Source organism: Ursus americanus, chromosome 10 (assembly GCF_024610735.1).
Source record: "Ursus americanus isolate L20-20 chromosome 10, mUrsAme1.1.p, whole genome shotgun sequence".
Taxonomy (NCBI): Eukaryota; Metazoa; Chordata; class Mammalia; order Carnivora; family Ursidae; genus Ursus; species Ursus americanus.
In genome coordinates, this window is record NC_142136.1 from 19,047,937 (window position 1) to 19,070,177 (window position 22,241).

The window sequence follows — 22,241 nt, forward strand, 5'->3', positions numbered from 1 at the left end:
TCAGTGGAGCTATGGCAGCTACCTTGGGAAGAAATAAGTAACATGTTGAAAATGCAGGATGGAAAGATGATAAGAACTTGTTTTTTTATGTGATTTTTGACTTATGGAATCACTCACAGTACCACCTGTGTCCAGATCACTTGCTTTGTGAGATACTTATCTTAATTTTAAAGCAGTAATCTAGTATTCTGTTACTTGCAGCCAAATGGATCTTAATTGAAACTCCCCTCTTGATGGAAGACTTAGTGCAAATGGCCTTGCCCATATTTCTGAAATATTATCAATATTATTTACATCACAAAAAGATGTCAGCTGACTTTCTTGCAGTCCAACTAAGGCCTAAACCTCTCAAGTACAGGGTGTTACTTAATTACACATTTTGCTTCCTCTTAAAATTCATATTTATAAGAAATTCAAAGCATCTTTTTGTTTGTACTTTGCATTTGTCTTCACCTGATGTCAAGCCACTTTAAACAGAAAAAAAACCCAAGATATTCATTGTATGTCATCTGTTAAATTATACCCCACAAATCTAGAAAATATGAAGACAAAAGTTCGTAATAGCTCTGGGTAAAATTTCTAATATGTATTGTTTTTTCTTCTTCCTTTTGTATCTTACAATACTTATTTTATTTTAGTCTTCAAGTAGAGCCAAATGGGTTACACAGCCCCTTCTTGAAGATCAGCAAGCCCCACCCACCCCACCACTAAACAACTCTGACAGAAAACATACATTTTAGTAACAAAGTTCTTTCTTTTTTTGAGATTAAGATCAGTAGTAAATGGATAAGCCACTCTCTTTGAGAAAAACTCTCATATTCTTCCATTTGCCCTTGGAATAAAATTCAAAGTCATTACCACTGGGGGTAATACTGCTAACCATCTCCCTAGCTGTATCTTTATAAAATCTCCCCACAGAGTCTCATAGTTGCTGAAATTCTCCAAAATATTTCCAAACTCAGACCCCAAGACTTTACAAACCTAGGCCCTGGGATTGTCTTCTCCCAGAGAGCTTCACTTCTCATCATTCCGCTTTCCCTGCAAATGTTACCAACTCAGAGAGATCTTTTCTGTTCACTCTACTGAAGGTTCTGTTTCCCATCTACTCAACACAAGGTGGCTTTTGTTCATTATTTCATATTGCTTTTCTTATTCTGAATACATATTTTAACCTATGTTCCTACTTCATTATTGCCAACCCTTTCTTCCCACCACTGACACAAGGTATGACCCATGAGAGTGTCTTGTAAATTTCACTCTCACTCATCATAATGCTTGGCAAACAAGTGTTTTGAAAATAGCCTTTTGAATAAATACATGAATAAATGAATAACGATTCATAATAATGATATACATGAAAATGATTTTAGACTCCCTTTCCTTTTTTCATTCTCAGTAGCTTAAACTTCAGCCCGCTCAGCAAGTTGGTTCATTTTTCCTTCCTCTCTGAACACTACCGCTTCCCCAAGTTCCTTTCCAGCTCTCTTTACTCTGCTAAGACATTTTGTAATGATTTGAGTATCTTCTACCCATGGCCTTGACATTGAAATTTCTATCTTCTGAAAATAACAAAATTTTCATAAACAAATGCGACCTACTTCTTAGAAGTGCTCTGATATCTGGTATCTTGTTAAATTAATATTTCTCTGCCACACCAGATAAGAGAACCAGTGTCCTTCTGGTAACATTTACCCAGAGAAAAAGAGTTTTTATTTTCATCCATCCTGTTGAACTCTGATTGAACTATTTGTGAACATTCTAAAACTATTTTTAAAGTTTGATAGTCTAATTATCTGATTGTCTAATTATCAGATTTCTCATCTTCATAATAAATTCAAATAAATTCATAATGAAATTTTATAACACTGAATGGTCTTTTTCTGGAAAAATCTATTTATTCCTCTTTAATAACCATAACAAACAAAATCAATTTATTAGTATCGGAGAGTTTGTAGGTATTATTGAGCGTAATTGAATTCAGGAAATGTGACAAACATAAAAATAACATAAAAGCTTAGGGTCATTCTCACCTGGAAAAAAAGTATGGTGAAAATTTTTTCATATTCAAATATTTTCTTGTTTACATAAATCTATTATATGCGTGGATATCCACAATCACAACATTATACATCCATTTAACATAATTCTATATTACTCTTTTCCCCTAATACTTTGTTTCAAATATTCAAACTGATATGGGACCTTATCTAAAATGGCTGTATGATTAATTGTATTGATACCAATATAGGTGTCAGACCAATTTATATTAAAATGTTATTTCTGGGGGTATCTGGTGGCTCAGTTGGTTAAGTGTCTGAGTCTTGATTTCTGTTCAGGGCATGATCTCAGGGGCCTGAGATCCAGCCCTACATTGGCTCTGTGCTCAGCAGGACGTCTGCTTGAGATTCTCTCCTCCTTCTTCCTCTTCATCTACTCCTCCCTCTGCTTGTGCACTCTCTCCCTCTCTCAAATAAATAAATAAATCTTTTAAAATGTTATTTCTGTCAAATATTAATCTATTAATGCATACATTTAATATTAAAATAGACCTATAAATTTAGATTGGGACAGAAACCTTTTTCTTTTTTTTCTTAAAAGATTTTGTTTATTTTTTTGAGAGAGAGAGAGAGAGAGAGAGAATGAGCTGGGGAGAAGAGCAGAGGGACAAGCAGACTCCCTGCTGAGCAGGGAGCCTGATTCGGGGCTGGATCCCAGACCCTGAGACCATGACCTGAGCCAAAGTCAAATGCTTAACCAACTGAGCCACCCAGGCACCACCAGAAACCTTTTTCTTAGTTATTCACCAAGATCAGCTCTACTTATATTAAGGCACATTTACATAATGCTCTCCTTTCATAGAAAATACCTTTAGAATTCATTGAAAGCAAATTGTACTTGAAAGCAAATTGTAACCACTTACAATGTCTTGAGAATATAAGATATATATTGCATGTTGAATAAAAGATTAATATTGTAAAGAGATATGCTTTGGTGTTTATCAGCAGAGCATGATTTTCTCTTCTGCCCTTTTCCTCCCCATCCCACTCTGCATAGGGGGTTTAGGAATATACAAGGCATTCTTGGAAGTTCTGGTGATTGAGGTTGGTGTGGTCATTTAGTTTTGAGCTGGCAGAACTGGTAAACACTCTGAGTTGCACATGACATTCTGCACAAAAGTAGTGATCTTTTTAAAAATGTCAGAACTAACCCCATTTGAAATGAGACGTAGATATATAATATCTATATGGAATTAAGATTAAGATTTCTGAATTTGTAATGTCAAATGATACCAAGCCTTGAAAAAAACAATAGTATCAGAATCCTCTACTTTTAGTTAAAAGATAATTTCTCTAAAAATATATTAAATTTGTCATCTTGGGTTCTCTTCTTATCTTGTCTAATGTAACCACATATTCTCAAGACATGAAAAATTCATTTAACCCTTTCCAATTTTTTTTTTTTACCTCTATTTATGTTTTACATGTTTTTGTTTTGGCCAGAAATTCCAAACAAAAATGCTAAATAAAAAAGTTATAGTGGCCATCATTTTTTGGTTGTTGTTGCTTCTGGTAATAGTTGAAAAAACTAGAAATTCCTTATAATACTTTGTTATTTTAATAAAATTTTAAATTTCCTACTGTTTCGATTAGACTTTATCTTATAACCTTTTAAAATTATCAAGTCATTCTGAAATATTCATAGTTTTAAAATTGTTTTATATAAAATAATTAAAATAGTGTATGTCCAATGTTAAATTTCTCAGTTGTGTAAAAATTCAAATGATACATATGACTACAGAGATATTATGTTTTAGATTTTTAATAAAAACTTTTAATGCTTCTTTTTAAGATTTAACAAGGAATATAAGATCATTCCTTCAAATAAAGACCAACTACCATTATATATATATATTATTTTATATTCTTTTATTTATTATTCTTATAAATCTTTAATTCGATCCAATTTTTTCTGGTAGAGTCTTCAGTCATCTAATACTTTAGTAAGTAAAATCAGTGCTGTTCTTCATAGATCTTTCCCTCCTTTTGTTACAGCTGCTGGTGATTTGTTGTTCTATGTACTCATTCCATATTGCCTTCTTTCTCAAACTGTTTCAAGTTTATCATCCAGTTCCATCTGGTCAGTATAATCATGTTAACCATATACCATCTGTTAACTCTGCTCATACTCTGTTAATACCACTGAAGGAAGACAAGGACTCCCACTGGAGTTCCCTAACCTCTGACCTTAGCTACACTTCAGGCTGGACAGCCAACAGGCTGCACAGGCCAAACACCATACTCTAGATGCACTTTCTTTCACTGGCCTCAAGTTTGCTTTCAACTTCAAGGTAACAGTCTTTCTACCTAAACCTCAATTCTTCATCCTCATATTTACATTGTTGTTTAAATTTCGATGGTCCATTTCCAGCCCGTGGAGCTATATTACCTAACCTCTCTAAAAATCTGGTCGAATGAAGAAAAACTACAGATTACTGGCAAGATTTAGAGGAATGTTAAATAAAGTAATTAAAGGCCTTAGCAGTCTGTCTGGTAAATCAGCAGTGCTCAGTAAATGTTAGCAATTATCATTATTTATCATAATCACCAAACCTTCCCCAAATTATTTTACTTTACATAAATGACTACTGTGATGGTATTAGAAAATCCTTCATTATTAAAATATTATTAAAATGTTGATATTAGAAATTACATGAAATGTACTATGAAGTACATTCTAGTCACTTAAAATTAAACTTGTTCATGAAATAGTCTATTACACATTAAATTCAGAACTATAGAATTTAAGAGATATAAATAAAGGACTTAAGATTTTCCTATTTTGGGGCACCTTGGTGGCATAGTCAGTTAAGCATTCAGATCTTGTTTCGGCTCAGGTCATGATCTCAGGGTCATGAGATCAAGCCCCACCTTGGGTTCTGCGCTCAGTAGGGAGTCTGCTTGAAGATTCTCTTCCTCTGTCCCTCTCCACCGCCCCCCCACCACTCACATGCTCTCTCTCTAAAATAAATAAATAAATCTTTTTAAAAGAGAGATTTTCCTTATTTTAAGATCTTCAATCAATGGAAAAGCCAGAAAGAATGTGATTTTGCAAGGACCTTCCATCAAAACCTCATTAAAACAATTAATGTTAGAGGAAGATAGATTTGGTCCATGTTAAAAATCAATTTCTATGTTTAATAATTCACCGAGCTTATCACAAACTATAGAATATCAAACAGGCCCTTATTTCAGTTATCATTTCTGATGTTATTTTAATGTACATTTTAAGAGTGTAATTTCAACTGAGGATTCAATATCACTGGTTTATTCATTTTAATTATATTAGAAAAACAGAGTGCTTAATATATGCTACCATTAAGCTAAGTAATTATTTTGTAAATAATACCAAACTTGAGATTCATATAACCCTATCAAATAAGTACTCCTAGTAGTCCCACTTTTTTAAAGATTTTTTTTAAAGATGAATTTGCTCTTTCAAACAAACATTGGTCCCAATTCTTGCATGCAAATTTGCTCATATTGCATTGTTTCCCAGTCAAACTGTGTTTATCTGGCTGATCACGCCCTCACTTCCAGGCATAATCAGGTAAAATGAGATGAAATCAAGTATATGAGTTTATAACCAGTTTTTTATCATTTACCAGGACTGTAGTCTAGGAAGACTACAACCTTAGAAAATGACTGTATAAATATATGTGTGCAAGGTGCTTGTCGAAAGACTCTTTGCCAGGTTCCATATCTCTTTCATTATTAAGTGGCATACTAAAAGAAACCTCATGTATATGTAATAATTGCACAAATAAATTCAAGAATTGGTTGGCTACAGTGCACTACGGAGTAATTTGGTGAAGCTCTGATTTTGTAGTGTAATAGCATGTATTATAGTAACTGTAAACATACCATAATCCTTTTATCCAATTTCCTACTAAACTTTTAAGTATTTAAAGTTGCCCAGTAACACAGTTGTGGTATGACTCACGTATATTCCTCAATCAGACTGTGGTTTCTCTTTCTTAAATTTTTTAGTATCCTTTTCTATTGATTTCCTGTAGCAAAAAGTGTTTGCTCAGCTTTTGAAATATGCAAGAGATTAAGGTTGCTCTTTCACTGATTACCATTTTATTGCAGGATTTATGAAACATGTATGTCCTTGTTATATACATGCCAAACCATAGCTTGTGAAATACCTAAGCTTTAGATTTACATTTTAAAGAGGATTGCAAGCTTTCCGTTAGAGTAAAGGTAACTGTTTGATGCTTTTATGGAAAACAGTGTTTAAATTCTATTCAATCTGCAAGGTCAACTCTAGATCTAGCATTTTTATTACACAGAGTTAGGATTCAGAGTGTTTATATTTGGAAGCTTTTATTTAACTATTGATTTTATGCTTATCTTTTTCTATCTCATATAGACTGATAATGCAGAAGTAATGCAAATAGGTACAAAAGAGTATTCAGCAAAATTTTTGGAAATAGGTATAATGGAAAAGCTCTGTTACCATCTAGATACATGAATTACATTGGGTACATGCAGGACTAAGACACTTGGTAGGGATGGAAGCAGCCACAGGCCATTTCCTTCCTAGGAAGGACTTGTCGTTTTCTTTATTGAATTTAGATCATTTAGATCTCTTAATGTCCTTGGCTCTATGATAAAATCTGATTTTCTAATTTACCCAATTTGTTCTCATGCTTAAGATGGAACAATGGCCTTTTCAAATTCATTCATTACTAATACAAACCCCTATAATCTTCAGGCCTTATACTACGTGTTGGGAATATAAATATGAAAGTTGTTTTCCCCTTCTTATTTAGAGGACTATTGGCTACACATGTATCTGTAATCAATAGAAACATCACAGTAGAGATTTCTCACGTAGCACATATGTAGCAGGTAAGAGGGAATCCGGTTCTATTTAGAAAAAGAAGAAATAGCAAGCTAGGGGTGAATAAGAGTTTCAGGGTTCCTCAGCTGTTTCTGGGACTGGTGAAGAGGGCTCTCCCTTACATGTTTCCATGTGTGTACCACACTGTCTGAATCTATTCACTTGTTGATGGATACTTGAGTTATTTCTGGTTTTGGGTAATAACAAATGAAGTTCTTGCGAACATTCATGTACAAGTCAATGTATAAACACATCCTTTCATTTCTCTTGGGTAAACGCATAAGAGTGCATTTTCTGGCTCATGCTGTCCATGTATGTTTCCCTTTTTAAGAAATTTCCCAACTGTGTTCCAAAATAGTCATACCATTTTATGTTCCCACAAATAGTGTGTGAGAGTTCCATTTGTTCCATATGTTTGTCAAGACTTGGTAGTCACTCTTTTTGCTTTTAGCCATTCTAAGAGTGCAACAGTATCATATTGTGATTCTAATTTGCATTTCTCTAATGATTAATGATGTTGGGTATTTTTTCATACACCTATTTCAGGTCAAATAGTTCGCTCATTTTAAAAATTGGATTGTTAGTTTTTGTATTTGAGTTTTGAAAATGTTTTATTCTGGATACAAGTATTTTATCAGATATGGTATTTATAAATACTTTTTGATACAACCCATATCTTGTATTTTTCCTCCTAGTGGTCTATTTCAAAGAGCAGAAGTTTTACATTTTGATAAAGCAAATTTATCATTTTTTTTTTGCTAGATTGTGGCTTTGGTATTATATTTAAGAAATTGTTGCCTAATCCGAGGTTAAAAAGATTTTCTCTTATCTTTTATTCTAGAAGTTCTATAGTTTCAGGTTTTGCCTTTGTGTCTATGATTCATTTTGAGTTACTATTTTAATATGGTGTGAAGTAAGAACAATTGTCTTTAAAAAATATATGAATATCCAGTTTTTCCAGTACAATTTCTGCAAGATCTATACTTTCTGCCTTGAACTGCTTTTGCTCCTTTATCAAAAATCAGTTGTCCATGTAAGTCAGTGTGTTTTCACAGTGCTTTATTCTGTTCCATTTTCTTTTTTCTTTTTCTTTTTTTTTTAAAGATTTTATTTATTTATTTGACAGAGAGAGACAGCCAGTGACAGAGGGAACACAAGCAGGGGGAGTGGGAGAGGAAGAAGCAGGCTCCTAGTGCAGGAGCCTGATGTGGGGCTCGATTCCAGAACGCTGGGATCACACCCTGAGCCAAAAGCAGATGCTTAACGACTGCGCCACCCAGGCGCCCCTCTGTTCCATTTTCTATTTGCCTATCTTTAAAATGAAATTTGAAATCAGGTACTGTTAGTCCTTCAACTTTGTTCTTTTTAAAGATTATTTTGGCTCTTTTGGGTCCTTTGCATTTTCATATGAATTTTAAAGTCAGCTTATCAATATCTGAAAAATTATAGTTGGAATACTGATAAGGACTCTGATCCATCTATAATAAATTTACGTAGTATTGCCATTTTAACAGTAGTAATTTTTCTGAGTCATGGACACTGGATGTTTTCCATTTATTTATAGCTGCTTGAATTTCTCTGACCAGTGTTTTGTACTTTTCACATTTTGTCAAATTTATCCTTAAGTACCAACTATTTTATACTTTGATGCTATGGAAAATATTATTTCAGTCTCAGTTTTCAATTGTTAATTGTTATTGTATAAAATACAATTTTTTTTGTACATTACTCTTTTATTTGGCAACCTTGCTGAACTCACTTGTTAGTTCTAGTAGGCCCTTATGTAGATATCATTGACTTTTCTATATAGATGGGCGTGCTGTCTGCAATTAAAGACAATTATGTTTCTTCCTTTACATTCTGGATGCCTTCTATTTCTGTGTCTTTTAGCTTGATAATTTGGTGAATTGCATTGATTGCTTTTCAAATGTGAAACTACACTTGCATCCATGGGATAAACCACACTAGGTCATGGAGTATTCAGATCGATAGATTGATTGATTAGTAGATAGAGTCAATTTGCTAAAATTTTATTTCAAATTTTGGCTCCCGGGTTCATGAGGGGTATTTGTATTGGTTTTTGTTTTGTTTTGTTTTGTTCGTAGTGTCTTTGTCTCATTTTGATATTAGGCTCTTGCTAACCCAATAGAATGAGTTAAGAATTCTTCACTTTGTTTCAATTTTTTGAAGAATTTTTTTATAATTAGTATTATTTCTTCCTTAAATAATATGTTCACTCTACTAATAAAGCCATCTGAATTGGGAGCATTCCTTGGGGTAAGTATTTTAACAAGAAATTTAATTTCTTAGTATCGTCTCTCATTCCTGATACCTAAATCTTTTGTTCTTTCTCTCTCTCCCCCCCCCCATCTATCTGGGTAGAGTTTTATCAATTTCATTGATCTTCTCAAAGGATCAGCTCTTGGTTTCATTGATTTCTCTATTTTCCTATTTTTCTAGTTTATGGATTTCCACTCAGATCTTTATTCTTTCCCTTCTTCTTCTTTGAATTTTATATTTCCTTCTTCCGTAGTTTCTTATGGTGGTTGCTGAGGTAAATGACTTAACAAGGCATTTCTGCTTTTATAGTGTGGGCAGGTAGCACTATAAATTAATTATCCTCTAAGTATCCCTATTGCTTCATCAGCATCCCACATATTTTAAAATATTTTGTTTTCATTTTCACTCACTTAAAATACTTTATAACTTCTGTTTTTATTTATTCTTTGGACCATGTGTTATTTGGAAGTGTGTTATTTAGCTACCTAATATTTTGTGATTTTATAGAAATCTGTTACTGATTTCTAACTTAATTACATTATGATTAGAGAGAATACTGTTAAAATGATGTTGGTTATGGCCCAGATTAAGATCTATCTCAATAAATATCCCACTTATACTAGAAAAATATGTGAATTTCACTTTTTGATAGGTATAGGATTCTTTACATATCACTGTAGTAAAGTTAGTCAGTATATTCTTACTGATTTTATGTGTTCTTGTTCTGTCAATTATTGTAATTGTATTGAAGTCTCGACTTGTAATTGTGGCATTGGCTAACTCTCATCGCAGTTCTATCAGTTGCAACTTCATGTATTTGGATTTGGTTAATAGATAATGTGATATTTAGGTTTGTTATGTCCTTTTGATAAGTTGACCACTTTATCACTATGGTAATATACTTTTTTGCTCAGACGTATTTTGTCTGATACTCGTATGGCCAACCTAGCTGTCTTTTGTTTGGTGTTAGCATGATATAATTTTTTATTCACTTACTTTAAACTAATTTGTGTCTATATTCAATGTACATTTATTTTAGTAGCAAATAGTTGGGTCTTGCTTTTTACATTTTGACATTTAATTGGTGTTTTCCATACTGGAAAACAACTTGGCAGTATCAGCCATTTTTATACTTCATGGTTCAAAAATCCAAACAGAATTCCCATGAATTTCCTAAGCAAGTCAGAAGTGAAATTTTTAATGCATTACTGCCTGATGGTATGAAATAGGGGGCAGCCTAGGGGCCCATTATTGAGAAATGGTTGAGTATAGGAGGATACAAACTATGAAATACTTTGAAGTGTTCAAAAGCCAAAAAATCTACTGTGATAAGCAATGTGGTTAGATCTTTAAACAATGTTGAGTAAAAAGTATCACATAGAAATATATCTATATCAAAATGCCATTTATGTAAATGTATGTTCAAAATACATACCAAGGTATATAAGAATTTATTAAAAACTCAAGGTTACATACTAAGCACTTAGGATAGAGGGGAATATAAGAAGGGAATATGCAAAAGAGAAAACAAATAGATGCATGAATAATGCGTAACTAAAAGTGAAATTAAATGATAATTTACTCCTAGGGTCCAAAAATTAATTAAAATCAATTAATTAATTAGTTAAAGAATTTATTTATTTATTTATTTGAGAGAGAGGAAGAGAGAGCATGAGCCAGGGAAGGGCCAGAAGGGGAGGAAAACGGAAAGGGAGAGAATCTTAAGCAGAGTCTTTTGCTGAGTGAGGAGCCCAAAGCAGTGCTCAATCCCATGACCCTGAGATCACGACCTGAGCTGAAACCAAGAGTCAGACACTTAATTGACTGAGCCACACAGGCACCCCTAAAAATTAATTAAAATTTAAAATGAAAACTGAAATAATTGTAATATTTTATCACAATTATTTCATTTGCCATTAAGGAAACAAACCTTTGAACCAGGTGTTTGTAAGACAGGAGGTATACTTGTGAAGTTATTGATTATTTAATGACCTCTAGAGTATGCTCGTATTAGTTAGCGTGGAAATCAGCTTAGTATCAATTACAGATATATATTTAAGTGCTCTATGTTTCTGTTAATTCATGCATGCCATTGCAATTATCAAGAAATGTTAAGCAGAGATCAGGCAATTACTGACCCAATCAATATTACAGTCAGACTTTACAATTAACTAGAGTTAGAGGATGAGCTTAAATTTTAGTCACATCTAGACAGTTTCTAACATAGCCTTCTTAATCATCCACACCCAATATCTCTGGGGAAAAAAAAAAAACAAACTTAAGAGGATGGCAGTAAAACTAGACTCAAACGCAGTGTGTTCCCTGAGTTTTAATCAAACTTCCACTAACCATGTGTTTGATGGATCTGAACTTTAAAAACCAATCATTTATACAATATTGTGTGTCAAGTAAATTTCAGTTAAAACCCTATCACCACTGCCAACAACCAAGGCCCTGTCTGAGGACTGCCTGAGCCGCAGCGTGCACACAGAACTCTTCAGGGGACACTGTTCACCTCGCTGTCTCCTAGACTTGTATATTTATTATGACAGTTTTTGGCAAATGGAGTCAACTCTCTAAAGAATACTGTGATTATTTTAATGCTCCCATAAGTGACATTCAGGCCAGCCTTGGTCCTGAGAGCAGCATCACCAGTTTAAATGAGGGATTGATGTCATTTTCAATCACACCTACTACTTCCCTCAATTCAAGTTATCTTCCTCTTTTACTTAGTTCTCGAAAAGCAGAAAGACCTTTTTCTCTCTCTCCTGGGTAATCTAGTACTTAGGACAGTATGTGTATATCTGTTTTTACACTTTAAAGGACAGGATCTGCCCTGGCATGAGTGGTCTTTACATCATCCAGCAGAATGTCAAGTGTGAGCTCCCTCATTTGTAATTTCTCAGATATAGCCAAATTTAGATAAACAAACCCAATAGACCTCACCCATAACCAAAAGTAAACAAATGGGTAAATAAATAAATAACCTTTAGTTTAGTACACTTAGTATACAGTTTTCATTGAGCTTTATGAATTTTATATCTTGCTTGTCCCAAGACCTCCAGCACAGTGTCCTGGTGTGTGTGCATGTGTGTGTACTTATATTATATCGTTATATCCAGCGTACACTGAGTCTTCCCACTGGTTTTGCCAAAGGTACTCATTATCTAATTTTCTTTCACTCTAGAGGAGCAGTTAGGCTTTATTTTGAAATAAATAATCCCAAAAGGGGATCCCAAAGACCATAGTCAGGTTTGATGATTTTCTGGAAGGACTCACAGAATTCAGAAGAGCTGTTACACTTATGATTATGGTTTATTACAGTGAAAGGATCCAGATTACCATTAGGGAAGGAAAAAGATGCTTACACTGAGTCTAGGAGAGCCAAGGATGATCTTCCATTTGTCCTCCCTCAATAAAGTCACTGGGATAGCACTTTACCAGCAATAATGTGTCACAACACATGTGATGTGTTGCCAATCATGGAGGCTCACTTGAACCTTGGCCTCCAGGGTGTTTATTGGAGGTCAGTTACTTGGGCATGTAGCTCCCCAAAGTCAAGCTGATACCTGTGATCCAAAGCTACAGGAATACCAAAAAAAAAAAAAAAAAAAAAAAGACATTCACCATAAATTATGTTGTTATTATAAACTATCTGGCATGCTCCAAGATTTCAAATATACGAAGATACTTTTATCAGACAGGATGTTCCAAGGGTTCAGAGATTATCTCCCAGGAGCTGGTGAAGGTTAGTTCTGAAGACTTTGGAATGCAAACAGTTTTAGCAACCTAGGCCTGCTGACTTAATTCTTGCACAGTAATATTAGAAGATACAGGGATATGAAATAGTGAGCAACTCTTTCTCATTTTTGCTTAGTGGCATCTTTATAAAAGGATTGAGGCAGTAGCAATTGGTAAAATGGCCTGACAAGGAAATGTTCTTTAAAACTACTATTTTTACTTAAATTGAACATGTACTTAGGAGGGCAAGAAGAGCTGCAGTTAATCTCACCATAACCAAACTGACTCTTGATAGTTCTATTTCTCTAATAACTTCTGAAGAAAATTTCCAGTGGGAGATTTCCAGAAGAATGGACAACTGTTAAGTGTGGTTCTTGTTTTCCCATTGACACACTTAGTCTGGAATCTTACATCAGCTAATGGTCTGCATGGCATCCTTTTCTCACTGAGTGCATACTCTGGGAACCATAACTATTTTCTGGATCTACTCTCATTCCCTGGCATTCCTCCATTTGCAATTTGGATATAATGGTGTAGTGTGCTTGGCTCAATTTGATGGCAAGCTTTCAAGTGAGGCTGCTGATTATTACACCACAGTTCAACAACTCCGAGTGATAGTGCACAAAAACATAACCTTTCCATTATGCCTATGGCATTTGGCAGGGCACACAAAGTGCAGATAGACCATTAGCAGAGAGAACCCATTATCATTCATAGTTGATCCTGAGCACTCAGAACCCAGCATGTGGTACAAAACACAGCTCTCCTCTTTCCATCTGCCACTTTTCAGGCTACTCACAACCTCCTTTAAGTGAGTTCCTGGAATCTCCTTATTTCTTGAACTCCCCATTTTGCTTTTACCTCTCTCTCTGGGTTCTGTATGGAATTCCAGCTTCGTCCTGCTTATGGCCAATATAGTTGATGTCATTGAGCTAGCTTTGCTCCTTATGTCTGAAATCAGAGATATCAGGTGATCCTACATGGCCTAGATTAGAAAGACACATTTAACTATGAACACTATAAAGGACCATTATATTTAAGAAATTGCAGAGAAAGAAACTTCTCTTCAGCTAATATGAATATCGCTTTGCTCTCATGTCCTAAATTTGATGTATTTTTATGTTCAAAATCTAGAGACCAGATTAGGGATTGTAAATACTTTTTTATATCACAATTTGAATAGGATATTCTCAACATGTTCTTTGCTTTTATCTAATGGAACCATTAGTATTCACTGAAAACTTATTAGAAATGCAAATTCTCAGGGCACCTGGGTGGCTCAGTTGGTAAGCATCCAACTCTTGATTTTGGCTCAGGTCATGATCTCAGAGTCCTGAGATTGAGCCACATGTCAGCCTCTGCGCTCAGTGCAGTGTCTACTTGGGATGTTCTCCTTCCCTCTCCCTTCACTCCTCTTCCTGCTCATGTATGCACTCTCTGAATAAATAAATAAATAAATAAATAAATAAATAAATAAATAAATAAATAAAATCTTAAAAAAAAAAAAAAAAGAAAATAAACACGAATTCTCAGGCCCATATAGACATACTGACTCAGAAACCCTGGAGGTGGTTCCCAGAAATTTGTGTTTTAAAAAATCCTTCAGGTACTTCTGAGAACACTCAAGTTTGGGAAGCACTGTCTTAGAAAATGGGAAACAAGTATTAGTTTAGGAATTGGGAATTAAAGATTAATGCTATTAGTATAGTTTATGCTTGAGATAAAAGAAACACAAATCATGGAGGTAAATTATGGTTCGGGTGGGGAATATATCTAGGAAGAATGGGTGATAGATACATATAATATTGTCCTAGTCATTCCATCTAAACAGAAATGTTTGCTGCTTTTGCCAAAATTTCTTCCTTGTGTCAAATAAAGCAGTTCATCCATGAGTGATAATTTTTGATTTGAGAGGGCTCCCTTTGCCTTCCGTGGATCTGATCATTAAGAAGCTCTTTCTCCTCATTTTTCCAAATGAAAATTATGTGTAAATATGCCAATGGAATTATGTCCCTGCCTCAGATGGAACAGATTAGACTGCCTAGAGGGATGGAATCTAGTCAAGGTCAAGCTTGTTTCTGACATATAGGAGTTGTGTAGAGATGCAGAAGGAGGATAAATTGCATATGTTCTTAAAGGATTATCTAGATCACTTATGATGTTTCCCACAAAAGGACACAAAATGAATGGTGGTACAGACCAAAAGAAGGTAATTCTTTTTGTAGGAAGGTCAATATCCACCCATCCATCAGAGATTTATCAATCCAGAAGATAGACAGCTTTGTCATCAGATTGCTTACCGTTGGCCCAGGAGACTAAGATCATGCAGGTAGAGATCAGTATGGCTTCTACTTTTTGTTTAGTTCCCAGGTCTAAGAGAAATTTATTTGTTTGAAGCTTTCAAGTATGATAAAAAAATGGAAAAACAATCTAGAAATTACTCAATTCAGTCTTACAACCATTCTAATACATATGCATATTTTTCCTCCCTGTTCAAATTACAAGAAACAACTCAGGACTCAAAATCAAGAAACCATGTATAGGCACAACAGTGTATTTTTCAATAAGTATGCTTCTAGTCTTGAAAAGTATCAGAGGGCCAGCTAAAGTTGCTATTACATATTATACAAGATCTACACGTGTCCTGTGTATCAACTTGGCTATCTCATTGTCACTATATGGGGTCGGCAGAACAAACATCTCACCAAAGATCATGTCTTAATCTCTGGAATTTGTAAATATTGTACCTTGTGTGGAAAAGAGGGAATAGCAAATGTGATTAAGGTTATGGTATGGAGATTATTCTGGATTATCTGTGGAAACCCAATCTAATCATGAATTCTTAAAAGCAAAGAAACTTCCCTGGTGGTGGTCAGAGAGAGGTATGACTGGAAGAAGTTCAGAGAGATGTGGCATAAGAACAATGTGTCTCCCTATTTCTAGTTCTGAGATGTGGGGGCTACATCCAAAGACTGGAGAGAGTTTTCTAGGACCTGAGAATGGCCTTTAGCAGATGGCCAGCTGGAAAATGGGGATCTCTGTCCTTCAACTGCAGGAAACTAAATTCTGCCAACAGAAGAATGAGCAGAGAAACAGATTCTTTCTACAGGTTGCAGGAAGGAGCACAGTCCTGCTGACACTTTAATTTTTAAACCATTTTTTAAAAAGATTTTTATTCATTTATTTGACAGAGAGAGAAAGAGAGCACAAGCGGGGGGAGCGGCAGGCAGAGGGAGAGGGAGAAGCAGACTCCCTGTTGAGCAGGGAGCCCGATGCAGGGCTCGATCCCAGAACCCTGGGAACATGACTCGATCTGAAGGTAGATGCCCAACCTACTGAGCCACCCAGATGCCCCTGCTGATGGTTTGATTTTATACTAGGGAGACCCATACCAGACTTCCGACCTACAACAACTGTAAGATGATAAAATTGTATAGCTTTAACTCAGGTTTGTGGTAATTTGTTATGGCAGCAGTAGAAAACTGATACCCTTCATACTTAATGTTTCAGAAATTTATCTTTAGCATCCCCCTAAACTGGATCGTCCTCCAAGTTTTCCTATCTCCGTGAATGGAGTCATCATTCATTGATGCGCATGCCCTGCCATCTATTTTAGGCATATCCATCTAAAGGACAAATACCTCTGTCAGCGTTATCTTTCTAAGAATGACGAGGGGAAATGGGCATCGGCAGATCACTGGCAGTGTCTGCCACGTGCAGAACATGTGAGAAAGCCCATTGCCGAGATATGTGTGCCCAGGACACAGGTACAAATGGAGGCTTATGTGCCACATGTCTGCATATTTAGAGTGTTAGACATCAGTGTAACAAATTCCTAATACGCGCTATCTTCTGACTTGTCAGATATACCTTCTTAAAGTCCAGGTAGACAAGATTTGAATTTAGTATTCTCAAACTCCTGGTGGTTTTATGTCTGTCAATAGCAGTGCAAGGAGAGTTGGCACTCGATCAGACCTTAAAGCGTGGGACTCAGAGAAGGGCCCCCTCGGCCAAGTTGCAAAAGATGAGCAAAAAAGTAAAAATCTTCGGTCCTCATCGTTCTTATGCTTTAGTTGGCAGACAAGGAATAAACAGGAAACATAATATGTAGTGAGTTGTAGATTGTGACCATATCCAATTTCACTAAACATCATCAAATTTTTATGAAAGTGGTTATATTAGTTTTCTATTGCTGTGTAACAAATCACGACAAACTTGGTAACTTAAAACAAGATATGTTTATTATCTCACAGGTTCTACATTCAGAAATTTGGGCATGGCTTAATTGGATCTTCTGGTTAGGGTCTCACCAAGGTCTCCATCAAGGTGTGGGCTGAGCTGAGTTTTCATTCTGGTGAGTCAACTGAGGAAAAATCTAATTTCAAGCTTCTTGTTGGCAGAATTCATTTTCTCGCACGTGTATGGTAGGGAATCTGTTTTTTCCCCACCTGGCTGTTATTCAAAAGTTCTTCTATTGTTCTAGAGATCACCCACATTTCCTAGGAGCTGCCATCAGTTCCTATCATGAGGGCTTCTCCAGCATGACTGCTTACTTCAATAAAACTACACAGAGTGCTTGGAATCTTTGACCTCAGAGAAGGCCAAGCTACTAGGGACAGTCAGTTCACTAAGGCAGGCTAATTCAGGATAGTCTCTTTTCATTAACTCAAAAACAACCAATTAGAAATCTTAGTATCTGCAATACTTCTAGGCCTCTCCATATTCTATAGGATAGAAGGAAGTTACAGGTCTCGCTCATACTCAAGGAATTATATGGAGGAGAAATACCAGGGGACAGGGATCACTGGAGCGACTTTGGGTCTGTATGACACATGGAGTATATGATGTATTTTAGATTGTTGAATATTCTTTTTATTTTTTGATGTTGTTGAATATTCTTGACAACGCTTGGTATTGTCCATTGTTTTATTCATCCGTGGGGGTATGAATTGCTATAGTGGTTTCAGTTGGCTTTTCTCTAATTATTAGTCATATTGACTTTTCATTTTTTAATTTTATGTTCCTCATTAGGATTTCCTTTTCATTGTATTCATTGTTTATCCTTTTTGCTCTTATTCTCTCAGATTTTTAATAACTATTTGCCTTTTGGGATGCAGGCAATATACAATTATATGACATTAAAATTCCTCCCACTCCAATTTCTGTTGTGACTTTGTTTTTTAACATTTAAGTAACTAATCTTTTTATGTTTTGTGATTTTTGCAATGTTTTAAAGAAATGTCTCGTACAAATTCATAAAGGAACTTCTCTCTTTCTTGTCAAATATTTATATTAAAAATTATTTAATTGACATGGAATTTTTTGTGTGTGATAGTAGGAATTTGTATTTATGTTTTCCCATATGTATGCCAATTACTAGATCTATTTATAGAAGTATCATCCTTGCCTACTTTTTATCTTTCCATTCCATCAATGTCAAGATTACAACCTTGTCTGGTATTTTCTTTTTGTCATTGGATAATTTTCACCAGTTCCACAATATGTCATTCTATAATAAGCCTTGATATTTAATGGAACTTAATATGTGGAATTTCCATTTTTTCTTCTTCAAAGTTGACATTTTTGGTTTTGGCTTTTTCTTTTTAATACACATTTTGATATTAATTTGTTTTCTCAAATCAAAGGTTTTAAAAATAAGGCGGGAATTTTGATTGGAAATGCATTGTCTTTATAGATTGATGTCAGTATAATTGACTTTATCATATTGTATCTTTCTATAGACAAACATGAGATATCCATTCATTTATTCATTCATTTTTCCACAAACGTGAGATACCTATTCATTTATTAGGTTTTCCTTTTTTCTTTTTATTAAATAAATAAAATCTATTTATCAGAGAGGGAGAGAGAGTGAAGGAGTGAGAGAGAGCACAAGCAGGGAGAGGGACAGAGGGATAAGCAGACTCCCCACTGACTAGGGAGTCTAACACAGGGCTCGATCCCAGAGTCCTGGGATCATGACCAGAGCCAAAGGCAGATGCTTAACTGACTGAGCCACTCAGGTGCCCCTAAAGTATATTTAAAGATTTTATTTATTTCTTTATTTTAGAGAGAGAGAGCATTAGAAGTGGATGGAGGGGCAGAGAGAGAGGGAGAAGGAGAGAGAGAATCTCAAGCAGACTCCCAGCAGGGTTTGGAGCCCAGAGGGACTGGATCTCACCATCCTGAGTCCATGACCCAAGCCAAGACCAAGGGTCATATGCTCAACCACCTGAGCCACAGAGGCACCCCTAAAATGTATTGGGAAGTATATTTTTCTTTTTCGTTTCCAAACATAGGGTTTGTGTTTACGAATTATTGATTTCTAGCTTACTTTCAGAATAATTTATGGTTGAAGGAATTGAGGAAAGAAAGGTTACAGGTCCAAGGTCAAAGCAAATAGGTGGTAGAATGGAAAACCATACATGTCTGAATTTTTCTAATTACCCATGCTGCACCCCATTTCACTGCCTTTCTTCGTCTGTTTGTGAATTTTGAGTGTATCAAATCATTTAGTATATATGGCAATAAAGTATACTTATACATTCAGCTATAAAATGACTTAAACAGCTTAACTGGAAAAATATGTCAACATAACTTATAATTGACTTTTAGGACACATGAGGCATCTGAACTTATTAGAGTGGCACAGAGGTGTATCATTACATATCATAAAAGCAATTACTGAATCCATATTACCAAATAGGTTAATTACAGTGGCCAGATATGTGTATATTATTTTGAGTCCATTAGAAACTTTCAGAGAGATATTAGCAAAAAAAATCTGTAAATTTAATATCAAATTTCCATTGCAAGTGCTGGGAAAACTCCTGAAACGTTCCATAGACTTATTCTACTATAGTAATTCAAATGATCTGAATTGATTGAAATGGAAAATTATTGACTTAAACTATTTCAGGAAAAACCAGCTGTTGAAGTCAGCTGTTCTGATATAAATAAACAAGTTAAACCATAACAGCAGAATCTTAGAAATTTGGAAACTTAATCATGCCATCTGGAAATAAATAGACTAATCAGAGAATGCAGATTTAGAGAAAATAAAATTATAAATAACTTAAAACACAATAACAAAAATACATTTTCTTTACCCTAAATCCCATTTGCTTACAACTTAATGGATGACTGTATCCTTTTTATATCTATTGCACTGTACTATTACATTTCTATTAGTACAAATAGTTAATTTTTTTAAGGAGACAGATGGTAATTTTCTACGCTTTATTTTCCATGCATAAACTAAGTTGCATTTCATTATGTGAGTTGGGTTTATTGCCTATAAGTCAATTCACTGAAATAAAAAATGCTTAGAAATTTTCAATATGGAGATCAGAATACTGGTGTGTGTTTGTGTGTGTGTTTCTGTGTATGTGTGTGGAGAGAGAAAGACAAACAGAGACAGAGACAGAGAGACAGAGAGTATCTTAATTCCTCTGAAAGATTTTTTAAAATCTCCTTGATCTTTAAGTTCAACAACACTCCTAAGTGGGAAAATGTCCAAGAAATAATGAAGACAGTTGTATCTACAGCAATAAACAAGCATTAAATAAAACTGAGCATAGGCCTTCAAACTTCTATCTTTGTGAATGCATGTAATGTAACTTGCTAAGAATTGATTGTCCTGGTCACCTGACTGATAGCAGCAGCTACTGCTGCACTGTCCAAACTTCCTACACCCAGTTACACTCTACACTTGGGGCAGAATTGCATGTTGTAAGATAAATGATTATAGAATCATTTCAGAAATTGTGTGATTTCCTGTTTCATAAACTTAATTTTGTATGCCATTCACATTTCAGTAACCTATTATTTTCCATTACACAATTGGAAGAACTTTCTAGTGGTAAAAATGTAGGAGCCATATGGATGAGTCTTCTAAATTTCCCCTACAGGGTTCATTTTTTTCATCAGTCATCAACATCCCCTTACATTAATAATAACAAAATTAAATATAACATGTTACATAATGAATGGCTACAGTGAACATGATTTCAGTCAGTTGAAGAGAATTAAGAATGCCTTAATTTGTGACAGTCTTATGAATATTGATTACACACAAAATGACTGGAAATATACATGAGCTAATGATTACATAAAAATTTTGAAATTTCAAATTGCAGTCTGTAATTCATGATAAATTTTTCAATTTACAAGGTAGAGAAAGACAAAGAAAAATGGAAGAGAAATATAGAAGACAGAATGAGTCTGACTCAAATCTCTAACTCTTTGATCAGAAATAGAACTGCTACAAACAGATTTTCTGCTCTAAATTAAACCAATAATGACAGTTCTCTCTAGTCATTTTGTCTCTTTTCCATGAGTTCTCATAATTCAACTTTGATAATATTAAATTACAGAGCTAATATTTTTTTCAAAGAATATCATCACTATTATAATATTTCAATGCAAGGGGAAAATGACATTATTTTCATTTGAGGAGTGTGGAAAATATGGCTTATACATGTGACTTCTTCCAGACACACCTTTTAGGTCTGGTGATACCCAGTTTAGTATTATCAATATTGTTGTACATCTAACTGTAATATTTTAACCATCTTTGAAAGCAATAGGCATAAAATACATTTTCCTGCAGAAAGGATCCATATCTGAAAAATTTACACATGTTGTAACATTGAAGTACTTTGCTAAATTTAATTCAAGTAAATATTGCTTTAGTAGGCACCAAATTGATTTATTTCTGTCTCCTGGCCAAGGGAAATTATACATATTTTAGCAAAATCATCCAAAATGAGTTGGGGAGGAAAAATCCTTGATCAAGATCATCAAAGTACTGTTTGTTCTCTGGGAAAGTTATCCAAGGTTAGCCTACAATTATATAAGGTGTGGAATCCTCTTCTCTAGTCATTTTTCTTGATGTTATTGTTCTGGGGTGGTTTAGGTTCAACTGTTGGGCTGGATTACTGGAAACCTGTTCTCACAACAGTTATGGTCTGATATCATGAGCACTGTATTAGCTGTTTTTCTTTTTATTTTACAATTCAGAAAAGGCAAAAGATGATACTAAATATATCAAAATAATGGCATAACAACATAAGTACTTAAATTACTCCTTGTCATGAGGAGAGAAGCTGAGAAAATATAAGAAACTAGCTATGTGAAAGGGTTTGCTTAATTGCTTGATTATTTATGAACAATAATAGGATTTTTGTTTATAAAAGTGAGCTGCACAAAAATTTAACTTTTAGTTCATTATTCTTTGAATATTTACAAGATCACATACATTGTGCCAAGGGATCTGTGTGGTTACCTGAATTCCATCCTCACAATGACCATCA

At 34.6% G+C, this 22,241-nt stretch overlaps 1 long non-coding RNA gene across 1 annotated transcript in view; it reads left to right on the forward strand.

Annotated features, from left to right (window-relative positions):
* Nucleotides 1-22,241, forward strand: part of LOC148109336 (uncharacterized) — a 442,778-nt gene that overhangs the window by 5,288 nt on the left and 415,249 nt on the right. The gene's annotated exons all lie outside the window — the stretch shown is intronic.